Raw genomic sequence first — 19,848 nt, 5'->3', positions numbered from 1 at the left:
AAATCCTGAGATCAGGAAGAAACTCATGTCAAACTCTATTGCAGCACAGCTGTGTACGTGAAGTAAGAAAACGATGGGAAGCCTTTGTGATGTAAATTAATATAAGACCGCTCAGGCTGTTGTGGTTTGATCGATTAAGGAAGGAGGATGACTTGGAATGAGTCGCTGAGGAAAGATGCTCCAAAAAGAACACAATGTACTGGAGATATAGAAAGTTTGTTCACATACTGCGACATGAGACGTTGCTGAAAGCTGGTATAGGAAGGACGGTGGATGCGTAAGTTGCACGTACAATTCTGAATACAAATAAACTTGGCAAAGAAGTCACAGTTGGCTACTGGAAAAGCTTGGTGATGCAGGATGATCACTGCATTGAGTTTCAGTGCAACAAATGATTTGCACGATAATATCGGTGAAAATCAAACTTGTTTAGAAAACACAGATTGCAGGTTCGACTTGTGAAAATGTAAATGCACATATGTTAGTGCGCTAGTGCCGACCGCCAATTTCAAGGATGCTGATGTTTCCTAAGGTAATAGTTAGCTAATCTCAAACCATGGGGGGCTCTTTAGGTTGCACTATACATTTGGGTTGGGTTGTTTGGGGAAGGAGACCAGACAGCGAGGTCATCGGTCTCATCGGATTAGGGAAGGATGGGAAGGAAGTCGGCGTGCCCTTTCAGAGGAACCATCCCGGCATTTGCCTGGAGTGATTGAGGGAGATCACGGAAAACCTAAATCAGGATGGCCGTACGCGGGATTGAGCCATCGTCCTCCCGAATGCGAGTCCAGTGTCTAACCATTGCGCCACCTCGCTCGGTGCACTATACATTTGATTTTCGTTAAGCTGGAGAATGAATACCGCTGCTTACCATTTAGCTAGCAGGAATTTTTAATTCCTGAAGATTGTCAATCTGATAATTTTTGATGTGTTATAATTTTTTCTCTTTAGGTGTCTGGGGTTCCATGTTTATTGCTTTATGTTACATAGAAATTTGTCGAAGACCTTCGCTCCTGAATACATGACTCCACTCTTAATTCTGAACAAAGAAGGAGGATTGTTCAAACCACAGTTCAGCTGTAGCCTATTAATTTTATTACCAGTATCAGAAACGATTTAGGAATAAATGTACACAAAGCGAGTATAAGAATTCTAATATCTTTAAAAAGACATTTGCAAGGTGTGCCGTTATATACTTTACACAGTACTTTTATTGCTCTCATCTGATACATAAATACTTAGATGCATTTTGACAGGGGATAACTCCTTTAAAAGCCAAGGGGTTAAAATATGCAAACGGAATCAACAGTGTTTCAGTTACCTCCATGCAGTGTGAGAGGTTCCTAAGAGCAAAACACGCCTAACTAAGTTCCAGATGGTCTTTAAATGGAGTGACCTAAAGCATTACATGTTTTTTTGTATTTGAAATATACATATCAAGCACTCAAATTTGTAGAAGAAGTTTGTACATGTGACTGTACATTTATTTCGATACACTGAAGTTTTTTCTTATGAAAGAAGCTGAACTGTGAAATCAGAAAAATAATTTTACAATTTCGTGTCCAGAGACCGTAATAAATGAGCTACATTTTTCTAGATGTATTCAGCAGAGATACTATCTATTCTTCTGACACACGAAAAGAGCTGTTTTCATTTTTCCTTCCACATATTTGTGCCGTTTTTGTCTGATATCGAGCTGTGAACATACACGTGGCAGCCTCCTGTTGCTACCCCAAAATAGATTCTATTTTAATCTTAATGCTGATTGTATTTTTGAACACACATTAACCCTCCCATTTTCCTATTTAAATGATACCACTTTAATTGTATTTCTCTATTCGTACAGTGGCCACATCGAAAAGACTGAGGCCGGACTGTTATGTGGTATAACGAACGGACATCTTATTTTTAACTTATTACAAACAGAACCACGCTGCCTTTTAGTTGCCATTAGCTTCCTCATTCTCGTGTATACTTTCACAACAGTTTCGACGAACTAGTCCTTAAACTATCACTAAAGAATGACGTTGCCAGTCGCTTCATTACCTGTCTGATGTCCACAGCCCTACGGTATAATTTTGACTCTAAATGGTTTCCTAAATGAATGGTGATATTGATTCATTCTGGATTTTACAGAATTTTCGTCTAAAAAGAGACTAATTGTAATTCATAGTCGCTGGAGTGTTCTCTTTGTCGTCGCGGTAACTGAGTCATGGAAAATTTCTTGATACTGATAGCATCTTCATATCTTTAATTATTGACAAAATATTTTACTGAAATGTCTCAGTCTTCAGAGAGAGAATGAAGAACGCTTCACACCGTAACTATGAGTTCATGAACTGTTTAATATTACTAGGAATATAGTGGAATAATCAACGCTTCTGAATATTAGAGATGAATTTGTGTTAAAAGTATGAGATCCATATGCTTACCTTGTTCCGATTCACTGAAATATTTATCTCTATATTAGGTAACTTAGCTATAATTACTGCAATTAAAATCTCGTGAAATGAATTTCAAAACTCTGAAATTATGTACCAGTCCTCTAGTAGGATAAAACATAGTCTCATATATAATCCGGAACAAAATATCACTTGTGAAACAAGGATCGTCGACACGAGTGAACCCTTCACACTACGGGCTTCTTTATTGACGGCGTATCAAGTTCACGCCAAACGTAACTCCTCATTGCCCTATATAAATGAACATCCGATCTCAACACTGTTTTGAGTGGTGATATTTCACTTTCAGTGCAACGCTGAAATTCCAATGAACTGCTAATACTCTGAAGCTTTTATTTGATGTTTAATTAACGTAGGATCCCCGAGGGTTTTATGATCCACTAAACGCGAGTGGTGATACCAGAGTTTGTGTACCACCTTCAGAGAGCAACTGTGACAGTTCGAAATTTTCCCACAATAAAGAAAAATTTAAAACAGACTTGAAGACTACTCTGCAAGCGAGGAAAAGACATGGAAAAAAGGGGAGAGAGTGGGGCTTCAGTCAGCATAGTGGAAGAACTACTACGAGAGAAACGTCAGAGTTCATCACATCCGGTTCCAGTTAAGTCTGCCCGAGCAGATGCAGTAGGCCTCGGGTTACAGACGCAAGCCAAAGATGTACAAGGCGAGATTGTAAAAGACAGGTAACACTCATGAGAAGTCAGTGTAACTTTCATCTGTGTCTAAACAAGAAAATACTATCCACGAATTTCATAAATAAGGTCATATTGAGTTATATATCATTATTTTAATGTATACCACCATGTATTTGTTATGTTCCATCATGCTAATCCTATCAGAATCAATAGGCTACATTTATAAAAGTAACTGAGAAATGTGAGTGCCTCTAAAACTGAGAAACGAGTCCCGGTATGATCAAGGGAATTCTATGGCGTGGCAACCCTCTATCAGCTTCCCACAAGGAAGGCTTCCGTTTTTACCTGAACGGCGTGCTTTTGAAGATATAGGGACTGGGAATATTCGCTCTCTAGAAATTTTTGCAACATTCCAGAAAACTGGACGGTGTTCGAGAGCATTCCACAACATTCCAGAATGTTCCAAAATGATCAGGGACGTTCTGGAATGTTCGGGAATGCTACGGAACATTCGGGAACATTCCAGGATGTTCGGGAACATCCCAGATCATTGTGGAACTTTCCAGAACACTCTCGAATGTTGTGGAATGTTCTGGAACTTTGTGGTTCGTCCGAATCGTTTCCGGTATGTTCTTGAATTCGCCACTGGTGGGGCAACCCGTTGTTAGGGGTGTATAAAGCACGAACCGTCGTGGGTTCGGACAGTAGCTTCTTGTCAGTCACGAAGGGAGGAAACGAAAAAGTAGTGTAGGAAGTGAATGAAAACAAAGTCAGAAACCAGATCCAAGTAACATCAGGAACTGCAAGCTATCGATGAATAGTATTGCTTACGCTCGACTGACTCTTTGCGATTCCATGGAGAAAACAAAAGCCCAAAGAAGTTACAGATTCGTCTGGTTTGCTCTAAATTGTTACAGAGACGCTAATGCGACTACAGTGTCACACAGTACGAGAGGGGCGTCGTGCGTCACTTTGTGGTTTACGCTTAAAATGTTCACAGTTCGTGTTCTTGTCTTTAGCGTAGCCGCTTATACTTCGCGGAATCCATCTTCACTGATAACCTCCCCATAATCCACGTCCTGCTTTCCGCGGAGAACATTCTTCATTGAGCCAAAGGGATGGAATCGGAAGGTACGAGATCCAGGCTATATGGTGACTGAGGAATATCAGTCCAGTGAAGTATTGTGAACTCCTGTCGGATGAGCAGACTTGTGTCAGTCCTTGCGTTTTCATAGAGCAGGAGAAGCTGCATTTTCTACGGACGAGCACGCTCAAGTCGTTCCTTCAGTTTCCTGAGACTTGCACGATACACTTCGGAGTTTATCATTGTAACATGAGGGAGGACGTAGCACAGGGTAACCCCTTCAGAGACCCAGAAGACCGGCGCTGTAACTCTCGCTGCTGAAGGTGAGATTTTCAACGTTTTCTACGGAAGAGAGGTGGTATGGCGCCACTCTATGTATTGCCGTTTTGTTTCCGGTTCGAAGTGTTCAGCACATGCTTCATCGTCTGAGACGATGTTCGACTAATATTTGTTACGATCAGCCTCGTAATGCACAACCAGTTCTGCTCTTTATGTACTTAAGGGGGGAGGGGGGTGAGGAATAAGGCAGGCACACACCATTGACTAACCCATTTAGTGCGCAAATGTGTCCAGTTGAGCAGTGAAGAGTTTGATTGTGATCCGCCGACGGCCAAGTGGACCCATCGAGAGGGAAGACCATCGTGCTGCAGCAGAAATTTGAGAGGCAGTTGGCACAACATTGACACAAAGAACTGTTACAAATCTATTATTTCAAGGACAGCTGCAAGCCAGACAAGCTGTGGTGTGCATTCCACTGACCCAAACCCACCAGCATTTGCTACTTGACTTGTGTCAAGCGAGAGCTCATCGGAGGTCAGGGTGGAAGTCTGTTGTGTTTTCTGTTGAAACTTGGTTCTGTTTCGGTGACAGTTTTCGCTGTGTATTGTTTAAAAGGAGGCCCAAGAAGCCTGTGTGTTAGGCACACTGGAACTATACCTGGAGTTAAGGTATTTTGGTATTAGAGCAGAAGCACTCTCGTCGTTATCCGACGCAGCATGACTGCAAATTTGTTCGTCGGTCTGGTGATTCGAGCTGTCGACTGTGACTCATGAACAGCGTTCCAGTAGATAACAGTGTAGTGCTAGTCCACATACCGTTTTGTAACCCAACATCTTCTACTGAGTGTCGACAAGTTGCCTTATGGTGCTCGACCACCAGATCTGTCTCATGTAGAGTACTTATGGGACATCGCCGGATGAAAACTCCAGCGTCATCCACAAACAGCATTCAGTATCTCTGTATTGACCGACCAAGTGCAATGGGCCTGGAATTCCATCCCAAAAACTGACGTCCCACACCCGTGGAACACAGTGCATGCACATTTCCATGTTTCCATTCAACATTTTGGCGGTGACATCGGTTATTATTAATGTGCCAGCATTTCACAGTTGCCGTGGCTTATGGCTTATCTTGTTCGTACATAAACCTGTGATCTTGCGGTATTGACCATTTAAATATGTTACTACACAAACGTATTGCCGAAATGTCATTACTCTGCAATAACGTTTTTTGGTCTTGCGTTTTTTTTCTTTCATTGTATATATATTTATTCCCCATATCGCTACTTTCAAATTATAAATTCCTAGTGATTTATAGCATACGACAAGAGTCGTTATACGCCTTTTGCACATATGAGACAGTGTCATAAAACTACTATAACAAGTGAAGTTATAAAGAGACGAAGGAGTATCAACCAAAACCGCTGTGGATGCACCTGCTAGCCGGGGTATCCGGCTTCGCTCTGGGAATTGATATGAGGTTGTGTTGTAGCTTGAATAAAAGGATAAATTTTGAAGTGTAAGAGGTAAAAAAATTGAACTGAAAACATATTATAACTATTTACAAACTTGTTAAAGTATAAGAGGTAAAAATATTGAAACCGTATTCCACTTATAATACTTGTTTATAAACAATTTTTTCATTTTGTTATAAAAGGTCTATATTTACAAATTTTTCAAATTTCCGACTCGAGAGCTACGGATAGTTGAAATACGAGTCGTTGAGGTTAATGCTCCAATATTTTAAAATTTGTCCTTGCGCTTCGTTAATTGTAAAACTACAGGCCAATTTGATTAGAAACTGGAGTCTTTTAATTAGAATGGCAGTTCAGTAGAAACCAGTGGTATTCTGAGGATATATGACTCCAGTCATAAGTGGGGCTTCGATTATGTTATTCGATAACTGTTTGACGATCATCCTTATTCCATGACGCAGTTTAGGTGAGTTCAGATTTCTTATTAGTATGATCGGAGATCGAATTTTAAGTCGAAGGCAGTGGCATGGCATTGCAAAGAGCTTAGAAACTCTCTACGGAAGCTCATACTTTCTTCAGCCTTTAACATCCTATCGACCGATTTGTATATTCGTTCATCAACGGAAATTTTATAAAACTGTGACGGAATTCTTGATTCTTCAGTTCGGTCATTTCGTTGTTCTTCGGTTTCTCTGATTCTCGCGGTGCTCGTTCTCGTTCGTTGAGAACTTAAACATGCTTCAAGCTCTCCGTCTTTTTCGTTTTGTCTTTGCAGTTTTTGTATTCGCCGTTGTGATTGAGAACTGGCAAGATCTCTTCCTCTTTTACGTTTGGGCATTGTCTAAAACATAAATCAAAGCAACTTTTTATCAAAAAATATACTAAGTACACTTTATCCACTTTTCACTCTTTATTTTCGATTCATAATCAGTCACTGTATCGCTTTGACTACTCATGCTTCACTGTTTGTTTTTATTCACTCACTGCACTACTTTTTCGGTTCCTCTCTTCGTCACTAATAAATTGGCGTTCGAACCCATGACGGGTCTTGGTTTATATATCCATAACAATGAGTAGCCCCACCAATGACGAATTCCAGAACATACCAAAAAGGCTGCAAATGGTCCACGATGTTCCAGAATATCAACAACATTCGAGAGCGTTCTGGAATGTTCCAAAATGATCTAGGATGTTCCAGAACATTCTGGAATTTTCTCGAATATTCCAGACTATTCTCGAACATTCCAGAACATCCTGGATCATCGTGGAACATTCCGGAACATTCTGTAATGTTGTAGAATGCGCTCGAATACTGTCGAATGTTCTGGAATGTCCACGAATTCTCTCGAATGTTCGGTAATGTTCTAAAAATTTCTATGGAGCGAAACTTCCTAGTCCTTATATCTTCAAAAGCACACACATCAGGTAAAAACGGTAATCTTCTCCATGGATGGCTACCACGCTACATAACTCCCTTGATCGTACCGGGACTCGTTTCTGAGTTTTAGAGGCACGCACATTGTATACTTACTTTTATAATATATATTGTGTATGAAAGGCGGAATGAGGACAATAAAGAGTAATGCATTTCGTCGTGTGTCTTACACTTCGCTCGCGAAATGTAACGGGAACGAACATTACAAGTAACCACAACAAGTGTCTTCTGCAACACATTTTAAATAAACTAAAAGATAACATTACAGCGGTCCTAAACATATTAAATCAAAATACACTCCTGGAAATTGAAATAAGAACACCGTGAATTCATTGTCCCAGGAAGGGGAAACTTTATTGACACTTTCCTGGGGTCAGATACATCACATGATCACACTGACAGAACCACAGGCACATAGACACAGGCTACAGAGCATGCACAATGTCGGCACTAGTACAGTTTATATCCACCTTTCGCAGCAATGCAGGCTGCTATTCTCCCATGGAGACGATCGTAGAGATGCTGGATGTAGTCCTGTGGAACGGCTTGCCATGCCATTTCCACCTGGCGCCTCAGTTGGACCAGCGTTCGTGCTGGACGTGCAGACCGCGTGAGACGACGCTTCATCCAGTCCCAAACATGCTCAATGGGGGACAGATCCTGAGATCTTGCTGGACAGGATAGTTGACTTACACCGTCTAGAGCACGTTGGGTGGCACGGGATACATGCGGACGTGCATTGTCCTGTTGGGACAGCAAGTTCCCTTGCCGGTCTAGGAATGGTAGAACGATGGGTTCGTTGACGGTTTGGATGTACCGTGCACTATTCAGTGTCCCCTCGACGATCACCAGTGGTGTACGGCCAGTGTAGGAGATCGCTCCCCACACCATGATGCCGGGTGTTGGCCCTGTGTGCCTCGGTCGTATGCAGTCCTGATTGTGGCGCTCACCTGCACGGCGCCAAACACGCATACGTCCATCATTGGCACCAAGGCAGAAGCGACTCTCATCGCTGAAGACGACACGTCTCCATTCGTCCCTCCATTCACGCCTGTCGCGACACCACTGGAGGCAGGCTGCACGATGTTGGGGCGTGAGCGGAAGACGGCCTAACGGTGTGCGGGACCGTAGCCCAGCTTCATGGAGACGGTTGCGAATGGTCCTCGCCGATACCCCAGGAGCAACAGTGTCCCTAATTTGCTGGGAAGTGGCGGTGGGGTCCCCTACGGCACTGCGCAGGATCCTACGGTCTTGGCGTGCATCCGTGCGTCGCTGCGGTCCGGTCCCAGGTCGACGGGCACGTGCACCTTCCGCCGACCACTGGCGACAACATCGATGTACTGTGGAGACCTCAGGCCCCCGTGTTGAGCAATTCGGCGGTAAGTCCACCCGGCCTCCCGCATGCCCACTATACGCCCTCGCTCAAAGTCCGTCAACTGCACATACGGTTCACGTCCACGCTGTCGCGGCATGCTACCAGTGTTAAAGACTGCGGTGGAGCTCCGTATGCCACGGCAAACTGGCTGACACTGACGGCGGCGGTGCACAAATGCTGCGCAGCTAGCGCCATTCGACGGCCAACACCGCGGTTCCTGGTGTGTCCGCTGTGCCATGCGTGTGATCATTGCTTGTACAGCCCTCTCGCAGTGTTCGGAGCAAGTATGGTGGGTCTGACACACCGGTGTCAATGTGTTCTTTTTTCCATTTCCAGGAGTGTATTACAGACGCTAGAGAACCATAAAATGATAAGAATCGAGTGGTTGAAACGAATATTTCTGGTGGTGCGAAATCTCGAATGAGCACTGAGCGTGAGGCATTGTTTTGTAAACTGTTCACGTTTCACAACAAACAACTGCTTCGTCAAAGCGACGTCGGTGGCGCTCCCCTGAATAATAACAGAATCTTACGTAAGGTGAGTTTATAACTGTTTACACTTGATGACTGGTTGTTGAACGTGAAAAACTTTTCTTCAGAGGAACTGTGTAGTGCAGCAATACGCAGTTCCAATGAAATAGATCTAATTTACAGAGAAAAATTTAGGTTACAGGTGTCACATAACTGACAGAAAGGTATAGCTGTCTACAGAAACGCGAAATTGCGTCGTACAGTCAGAAGTGGAGTGTGGAGTGTACTGTTTTCATCAGCAATTACGCCCGTATCATATGAAATGTCAGCACGCTTTCTGTTGATGGACTGTATTGCGTTTAACGGATTATACTACGTTGTAATACTTGCACTGAGACCAAAGGGCGTCACATTGAACAGTTGCTATGGCCTTAGTATGTTACTACATGCTACAAGTTATATATGTCATTAAGACGATAAATATTTATTTGAGATAATTAGTTCCTGAACTTGGACTGAGTTTATTATATACCACGGTCTGCATGTTTTTTTCCTTAGAAGTATGTGACGTCCAGCCCAGAGAGAAAGAAATGTTGGAATTTAATGCTGTTGATCTGCTATTCCTTAATTGTTATTGACACTGTATCAGTGATGTTTAGATTATCTCTGTATGCAACTAAAGAAATGCAATCTGCGTTTTTCCATATTATTTTCACCACAATTTATCGAAGTGTATTCGGTGGCAATATATGTTGGTGTTACGGAATCACTGATGGTGCTCCAGTAAACTGTGGCGGAACGTGAATGGCGAACCGAAGATTGTATTTATTCAGCAGCATACTGATGGTATGCTAAATAACATTAAAATAATGGTCTGTTCATACAATTAAAAATAATTAAAACATATTCTCTACCAAAATACTGTTATTGTACGTATGCTGAATTTTGTTCAGTCACTAATAGTGTGCCTGAAACTTTAATTTTCGTTCGTAGACCGACTTTGGCAGTACTAGAAATGATAAAAATAGAACAAGAAGCTTACGCTTTTCGCACAGCGACTTCTTTCATGAGGGGTAAACATCACGTCGTGCATTCTTGCGCGCTTGGATCGTTTAGCGAACAGAAAGGCGCTTTCTGCATCGCGGCGGAGCGTGCAGATGGGGTTGTGTCAAGTGCTGTCTGCTCAAAGCGGCATCCGGGGTCCGTTGTTCCGCCGTGGGAATGTCACGCGTAACGATACAGCTCAGCACTTGGCCCCATTTCTGTTCGGCTGCCGCCTACGGGAACTGCACGTACAACAGCACTTCAAGCAAATGGCAGCAAACACGATACTTTTGGTTGTATTCCAAACAGCCAATCGCGCCCTGAAAGAGCTGCCGAGGACATAGATTCGTTACTTCTGTTCTTTTTGTCGCCTCTGGTAGTTATGTAGAACAGTGAGATGAAAAAGTTAAATCAAATACTGCTGCTCCAGTGAACACTGCGTTCGAGAGTCTCCATTCTAGAGCATCGGAACAAAATTGCAAAATCTCTCATCGATATTTAAAGCACTATGAGATTTCTGTTAATTCACTCACGTCACATAGCTAACATTTTGCGAACAGTTTTGCTAAATTGCTACGTCAATTATGCTTTACTTATGCTTTTATGCTCTTACTTACAAAAATATGGGTGTGAGTTTTACACTTACGTTCATTTATCTGTCCAGTTCATGTATTTAAACGTTGTTCTATATGTACTAAATGTCCATTGCATATGATTCATCCAGCTGGTGGGCCACGTTTAATCATTTCGATGCTTATAACGTATACATTACCATACTACTGCACAGACTGTTGTTCAGATGCATCATGGGGGTCGTAGGAGGTGAGAGTAGTGTGGGGGTGTTAGGATGGGTGTGGAATGAGGGTATGTGTGTGTTGGGGTACCATGTGTGTGTATGTGTGTGTGTGTGTAATATTCATTTTATTTGCTGTAAAATTTAAATTAGTGCGAATATTGACCTTAAGTTATCGTTCTTTTAGTCATTGAGCATTATTTCAGTTTTGCTTGTGCCTTTCTGTGTAAAATATTCTTCCCTTAAGGTCAGCGTTTCCTTTCTTTTTTTGTTGTAGCATAAGACTGTTACATTTGTACTTGAAAAAAGAGACAGCATTGGTCGTATATTTTTTACCATTGCAAAATCGCTTTTCTGTCACTGAGTGACCATCTTCAGTGCTATATTGTATAACTTAAATTCGGATGCACTGTTGTTACTAAGCTTCCGGCAACGCTATGTGATTGCCGTAAGCTTAGTGACAACAGTGCATCAAAATTTAAGTTATACAATATAGCACTGAAGATGGTCACTCAGTGACAGAAAATCGATTTTGCAATAGTAAAAAATATACGACCAATGCTGTCTCTTTTTTCAAGTATACCTGTTATCTGGTCGTAGTGCACAAGACAATATGGAGTCGCCAATCAATGTTACATTTGTATTTATCCCTACGTAGTGGTGTCTCTCTCTGATGTCTTTTATTAGATGCTTTGCATACGTGGGATGGGTACATTCACTTTTAAATTTCCTTATATGTTGCTTGTACCCGATATTTAAATATCTTGTACTAAATCCAACATATTCACGCGTAGCAGCTACATATGTTCATTCATATATTCCTGAACAGATGTATTTATCTTTCTCTTCCATCAGAGTTTTCAGTTTATTTCTCATGAAGAATGTAGTAATATTATGGCTTTGTATATGTTACTAGTCTGTGACTTTGTTCTACTATGCTGATGATCAGGATTAATTCTTCTGAGACTTCTTTTTGTTTAGGAGTGTCCTGTGCAGTCTGTATACAATATGTACATAAGCTGCCATTTTCTGAGAATGTTGGTGGGTATGTAGCCGTCTCTTTTCAGATAATTTCGAAGCTGCGCCTATTTTCAGATTCTTTTAATTTTGCGGTTGAGGTGTTTTTGCTTTTGTTTATACTTTCTTAGTGAGCTGAACGTTATTTATCTGCCTGTGTAAACTGTTTATATGTTCTTGTTCTTTGCCTATGAAGCATGTGATGTCTGCATATGTCTGTCACTATAATACTGTAGTATTTCATTTCTCTAATTTCTCTAATTTCTTCAAATATTCTGTCTCTAATAAATCACACTGCTAACACAGTCTTTGCAGAAATAATAGAAACATAAAATATAAAGTATTACATGAACACAGACATGTAGACTATATCATATGTCTGATAGACATAAAAACAAGAACATAAATGATGAACACCATAACATTCAGTTCACAATACTCTACTTCCACTTCAAAATCAAACAATCTGACAACAGGCACAGGTTCAACGTTTTTAGAAAAGAAACACCTTCAGTCATGACAACACAAAGGAAATCAAACCACACACATTCTCAAAAAATCGCACACAACACCTCTAAGAAAAAAGAATTACCATGAAAAACTGAACATGGTCATCAACATAGCACAAGAAAGGGGATACAACAGCAAGGCACGGCACAAACTGCACAACAGCATTAAGAGTAGATACAAGCAGAAGGCAGTAAAACTAAAAACAATCCAGGTTTACCAGATCACATCAGTAACACAAAATACACATAACTGAAGAAATCTTCACAAGACAAGGTCACTGAAAAGCATATTATTGGATGGCGAGTTTCGACAGTGCTATGCTGTAATCGTCTGAACTGCAAAATGATCAAAAGAAGCTGATAGGAAACTTATGCATTCATGATATTACAAGTTGATTAAATTATGAAACTGCAACAAACCTCATGCTTCATAATTTTTAACACACATCTTGTCCATTAGTATTGCAAGTTGTTTCAAATTGTACATACCCTTTTCACTACCATGAAAATCACTATATGTCGTCATGTGAAATGTAAAAGTATCATGTACAAATGTAAAAATTAATGTATTGCTCCGATTGCAAAGTGTTCGTTTTCACAACCAGCTGGCGACAGACAGACAAGTTGTGTAAACACAAAGTCCACCATTTACGTCCACCAGGTAGCGTTGTGGCTGTCAACAGATTATCGTCCTGTATGTAGCATAGGACATGGATACGTAATTTTGTGTAACTGGTAATGCATTATTAAGGACCTTTTTATTTACTTAGTTGTACAATGCAGAACTGAGAAATATAAAATTTTTTACATGTAATTAATTTTTGTACTGTTGATAATTTTGTAGGGTATAATATGTGTGACACACGTCATTTTTCATGAAGCAAATTGCGAGCATGACTCTACTTCCCTAAGGTGTGTCACGCATATTTTATATTACAATATTATCACGTTACATAATTAATTATACATAAAATTTCAATGTTTCTGTGTTTTGTATTGTATTACTAAGTAAATAAAAAAGGTCCTTAATAAAATATTACCAGTTGTTTGGAATTATGTATCTACATCCAAGACGATTATCTGTCAATAGCTGCAGTGCCACCTCGTGAACGTATATGGTTGTGTTTCACCACTTCTCTATCAGTTGCCAGCTGATGGTAAACATGATCACTTGTAAATGATGCAGTATAGTTAAGCTTATGCATGTACTTTTACATCTGAAATGCTGGTGTATACTGATCTTCATGTTACTGGGAAGTGTATACACAATTTGAAGCAGCTTGCAACACTGACAGACAATACACTGCAAAAATTTTAAAGGATGAGGAATATTATAATTCCATAGGTTGTGCAATAAGATACTTTATCAAGCTCCCATGTCATGATTGTAAAATTTTCCTATCAGCTCCTCTTCGTCATATTGCAGATCTAATGATGACAACATAGCTTTGTAGAAACCGGTCATCCAACGAAATGTTTTTTTAATGTTCTTGGCATGCGAAGTTTTCTTCAGTTATCATACAGCTCAGATCGTCGCAGGACTGACCATGCCCGGAATATGTCAAGCAAATGCACACTCAAAGATGAAAACTCATCCCTCCTAACAAACGAAAATGGCACCCGTGCAGTTCTAGGCACTTCAGTCTGGAACCGCGTGAGCGCTACGGTCGCAGGTTCGAATCCTGCCTCGGGCATGGATGTGTGTGATGTCCTTAGGTTAGTTAGGTTTAAGTAGTTCTAGTGTTCTAGGGGACTGATGACCACAGATGTTAAGTCCCATAGTGCTCTGAGCCATTTGAACCATTTTTTTTTAATGGCACGCAACATATCGCAACGAACACAGACACACGGTAAGTATCATCTTCTAACAACATAATATTAAAGTGTCCTTCAAAACAAAAAGCAAAATACTCAATAAATGAAAAACTCTGACATTCGGGAACGATAAATACATCAGTTCAGGAATATATGAATTAACTTGTAGCAGCTGCAACTGTGAGTATACTGAGTTTACTGCAATAAATTTTAATATCAGCTACAAAGAACGGATATAGTCCAGACACATTAATGTGACAACCACCTATGTTCGACGTCAGAGCCCAATAACAACCCAAAGAACTAGCAATAGAGGGCATTAAAGCGCGTTGGGCTCACGCGGGAAACCGCACCAGGTTCTGTCGTAAAGTGGAAACGGAGCGATTTATCCGACGTCCAAAGGAGCATGGTCACTGGCTTCGCCCCAAGGATGGAAAAATTTTCGAAACGGTCAAGTTTGTAAACTGTTTGCATGCCGCCATAGTTAAAGTACATTTCGTGGCAAAATGGCGCTATCCAGATCTAGCCCGGAGGCAATTTTGGTGCACTATGGGCCATAGATTACAGTGCTGAGGACGGCTGTGATAAGTCTATGGACGAATAGACGTGTAACTGTTGACCAGCTGACCACCCAAATGAACCAAGGGGCTACCGACAGCGTCTTCTTAACGACTGTTCAGCGATTATTGCTGCATATGGACCTCCGCAGCAGGAGTCTGGAGCGCCGCTATTCATTGGCCACAAAGACTGTAATTTTCACGCCAATACCGTAGCAGGGCCTCCACTGAGCGGCGACAGGTGAACTTTGCAGACGAATCACGTTTTATGCTTCACTGCACAAATGGCCTTTGGTGTGTACGTATTGAAACGTCTGAAAGCAAATACCCTACAGCAACCGTCGAAAGGGTCCAGCCCGAAGGAGGCAGCATTGTCGTGTGAGGAATGTTTTCGTAGGATTACGTCGGTGATCTCGTCATTCTGAAAAGCACAACGGATCAACAGAAGCAGGCTTCTAACTTTGGGAACCATCTCCACCCCTGCATGCAGTAAGTTTTTCCTCAGTGCAATGGCTTCTAACAGCAGAACCATGCAGTGTATCACATACCTCGACGTGTACATGCGTGTTTCGAAGGAAACTACAATGACTTTACCATACTCCCCTGGCCACCAAACTCCCCAAAATAACTGAACCTGATCTACAATCTATGGGATCACCTCGATCAGCCGGTTCATGCCATGAATCCTCAACCTAGCTGTAAAATCACCTTTTTTATAATAAAATCAATATTTATATATGTGTTTGGAGAGAGAGAGAGTGATTGATTTTTGACTTAGATTGTTCCTTTAAGTCGTAACTGGTACCTGAATCTTGGTTGCTGCCTCCTTGAACGATCAGCTGCCTGGGGGCTTATTTAAAAAGAAAGGATAAATGCAATAATTTTAGTAGCTGTGTGACCGGTTACGAAGTCTCGTAACCGGTTGGCCCAGACTAGTATTAGCACGCAATCTGACTGCATAAAATAAAAATAAAAAATGACAATATATTTCCATTAACACAATTGATTAATTGCAAGTCCCCTGCAACTATAAAAGGTACGAAACAACAAAGCACAAGTGTAACTGTTCTGTGTGTGGTAGTGTGACTCCACGTACATGTATCTGGCTCAGTTTTTCCTCAATACGACAAGATATTTTATACACCATTTACAATGAACTAATTGAAAAACCAGAAATACTATAATTGCACATAGAAATCAGAATTACAAGTCTAATACATGAACACGAGACCAGATGCTTTGTTCACTGTACCTGTGACCAAGAGGCATTGTCATTAAAGAAATCTGTAATACTTTTTTTTTACCTCAATATATATTGACGAAAAATACACTGTGATAATTGCAATATCTTCCATCTGTACATTACACCAACCGAAAAGCATCTACTCTCTCGCCCAACAGAGCAACAACTGCAATCGACATCCTTTGAACTACTACTGCCCTTGGCATCCTCTGAATTACTACTGCACCAGTGGAGGCGGCGGAATAATAATCTTCGGCGCAATCTCTGGCGCTGTGACTCAGCGTAGCCGCCTTTCACAGCTTCTGCGCCAGTTGTTGACGTATTGCAATGTGTAGGAAGTTATTATTCTTTAAGGTTTAAAATACGACTCTGTTAATTACTTGGCCGTATTGCGGATAGCTTTGAGCCCAAGTTTTCTTAGCTTTTCATACCTAAGGGACCAATGTTGTAAGTAAGTAAGATCAAACAGCAATCTGATTTTCGTGGGAAAAGGAGATTGTTTGAGACACAAACTTCCTTCTAACTACACGTCCTGCTACATCAAAATTGGTCAGTGGAGTTCAGCACCATACTTTGTACAAGAACATAATCCAATTCCTGTAATTAATAAATTATGTGAGGTTGTTACTTATTGAATGAAAACTATAGAGAATGCATTTCTTTTCCTGTATTTTAGTGAACTTTGTACACTTAAAATTACGTCGATTGATAGACGGCAACGACAATGAAGTTCACCTCCTTTTCCAAAAACAAGATATTCCTATTTTCCACTTCCAGAAAATTTGTATAGGCCTACATAAATGTTTGGCAACTCTTACACATAGTTCACTAGGTTTTATCACTAAAATATCAATTCTCATTAAATGTAACAATACGTTCTGAGCGACGGCCTAGCAACACGTCCTCTTTCAACAAGATACAGATTAATAATATTTTTTTAAATAAAATCAATTGTCAATTTTTTAGAGTGAATACTCAAAGATTCTCTAATGCTATCGTTGCAGGGAGTTTCTTGCTGTCCAACTGCGCTTCACTTCACTTCAAGTACTTTTTGAATCAAATTTACATTTTCGGTATTTACATACAAAACTGAGCTTCTCAGAATAAAATCAAGGCACAAATTAGTTAAAGAAAAAAAAAAACAGTGATGCACACATAACATTACAGAGCGACCTAGTGTAGCTGACCCTGGCACGAATCGGCATGGCTCCACATCCTTGGCGGTATCTTCTAGAGCATCACTGATTCTCTTCCAGCAAGTCTTGCACTGCTGAAGGTGATTATTCAAGCTTTTGATAGGTGGTCACATGACTGAGACAGGACAGTGTACAAAGGCACTGAACAGTGAATTGACTCCTACACGTATGCAGAACAGCTAGTAAAAGAAGTTCTAAAGAAATGACCCACCACACTGGCATAAAAACAGACATTGGGAGTATTTTGGCACAACAACAAAAGCAGGGGAATCCTTACTCTGCAGGACGAATATTTTATGCATAAGGTCACAAAAAAACGAAATTACACTTAAAGACCAAATGAGCAATAAGACCGATATTCGTACTCATTCACATTGTACCGTAAAGAAAATGAAAACCACACACACACACACACACACACACACACACACACACACACACACGCGCGGTGCCCCAACACCCATCGATGTTGCCTCCATTCCGACGCAAACACTTCCACACTACTCTCACCCTCTTCATCTCCCATGATACTTCAGTGAGCCCTCACGCATGTCAACAAGACCTTTTGTGGCGTTATAAGGTCTCGCTTATGCGCAGCGAAATGTTTAAATGTGACCCATGAATTGGAGGAAACTTGTACCATATGCATCTAGTACACACGGAAGACAATATGAAAACATGAAACGGACATAACAATGAATGTAAGTTTAAATATTTAGTTGCAATGTTTCATATAAATAGAAGGTCATTTAAATGAGCTGCCAAGAATTACAACGGATTTCTTACCAACACATGTATAACTAAATAATGCCCGTGTGTATTATAGCCCACTGAAGGTGCCTAGCATAACTACGTGAAATATGTTTATTTACACACAAATAAAACATTCAGTGGGGAAAGACGGACTTTTGTCTTATATAAATGATAAAAGATAATTTTCTGGAATCTCTTGTTGGATGCTCTAGCTTTATAATGCAGCAGGCTGAAATGTAGTGGTTATTTCGGTTTTGTTTGTCTGTAAATCCCACTTAAGCAGGGGTGATCATTCTACAAGATCATGATGATTTGGTGTCCTGCGTTCTCGTAATAACTTAGTCAACCAACGGATTCAGTGTACCTGAAGTGTATGTTGAGTAAAATTTCAGAAAAAAAAAATTATGTTATTTTCTGCGTCGATTATAATTATCAACTACAAGCCTTCCAGTAATTCACGTTAATACGAAGCTGATCTAGTTCCAAAGCACTGTACAGCATACGCCATTTCAAAGTATCGTGCTTCAGACGATTTTGACGGCTGGAACCTTGATGGACCTCGAGGATTAGCTTTCATGTTAGTTTAGCCAGACTTACGTTAAGAGCCCGAAACAGAAAGTACGTCACGGTGATAACAATGAACTGCGGCAAAATTTCTTCAGTAAAATTCCCGATGGTCTATGACGTACAAGCAAGAATACCAGAACAGAATCATTCACTCGGACTATGAAAAGAGTTTTTTTAACCTAGAATAGTGTGCCCCGAACATTTGGGGTTCAATACTATACAATTGTTAGAATACGTTGAGGTAAGGGGCAAACGTCGGATATAATGTCTTGTTATTGCCATCATGCGCTTTAACCTTATGGTAACCAATTAAGATGATAGCAAGTGACGACTGAGCATCTCAGAGTACAGTCCATTGACGGAACTGGACAATGCACACTGAATCATTTGTCTCTATTTCCTGGCCACATTATTTTTGATGAGAAGGCAAGTACTCTTTAAGCGTAGGTTTGGCAGCTGTCTGTTGAATTTTGTCCCAACCGATTCGATACTTCAAATTGTGCTCTACGAACAGCTCTCTGTCGAGAACTTTGCCGAACTTTCTGAGGCATCAGTAGCGCTATTTCTCTAAAGTTTCCGTCAATGGTGATAAATTTTTTTCCAATTGGGAAGGTGCCTGTTGCGATCTTGGCAGTACATCCTGTTATCTACAACAATTACTGAAAGGCTAACCCATTTCATAGTACACAGTTACAGTTTGTCTGTTTAATGGCTTCCAGGGAACTCAGAAATTTTATTTGCAATGTTTCATATAATTATTAACCGAATTAGAAAAGTTAAAACCTGTTATCCACTCATTAAGAGGGATGGCCTTAAGTTAAACCAGTAAAACAAGTATTACGGTTAGGATCTGTGTATATGTCTTATAGTAGTGTAGCTAAAGCACACAAACTACCCATATTACTCCATATTACGTTTGTCCAATACTTGAGAATGAGAACATTTAGCGACTTGCGACAAAATTTAAAACCCTTTCCAAACGTTTTCTCGCTTACTTTGTTAACGTGAAATGTTTAACATATTAACTCGTTTGTGAAGTAATCGGACGTTAGAAACTTTTTATACTTGGGAGTTTGCTTCTTTATAGAAATTTGGGTGGGGGACTACTGTTACACACCTAAATACATAGGCGCAGTGCAT

Source organism: Schistocerca serialis, chromosome 6 (genome assembly GCF_023864345.2).
Source record: "Schistocerca serialis cubense isolate TAMUIC-IGC-003099 chromosome 6, iqSchSeri2.2, whole genome shotgun sequence".
Taxonomy (NCBI): domain Eukaryota; kingdom Metazoa; phylum Arthropoda; class Insecta; order Orthoptera; family Acrididae; genus Schistocerca; species Schistocerca serialis.
This window is presented reverse-complemented; position numbering follows the sequence as displayed.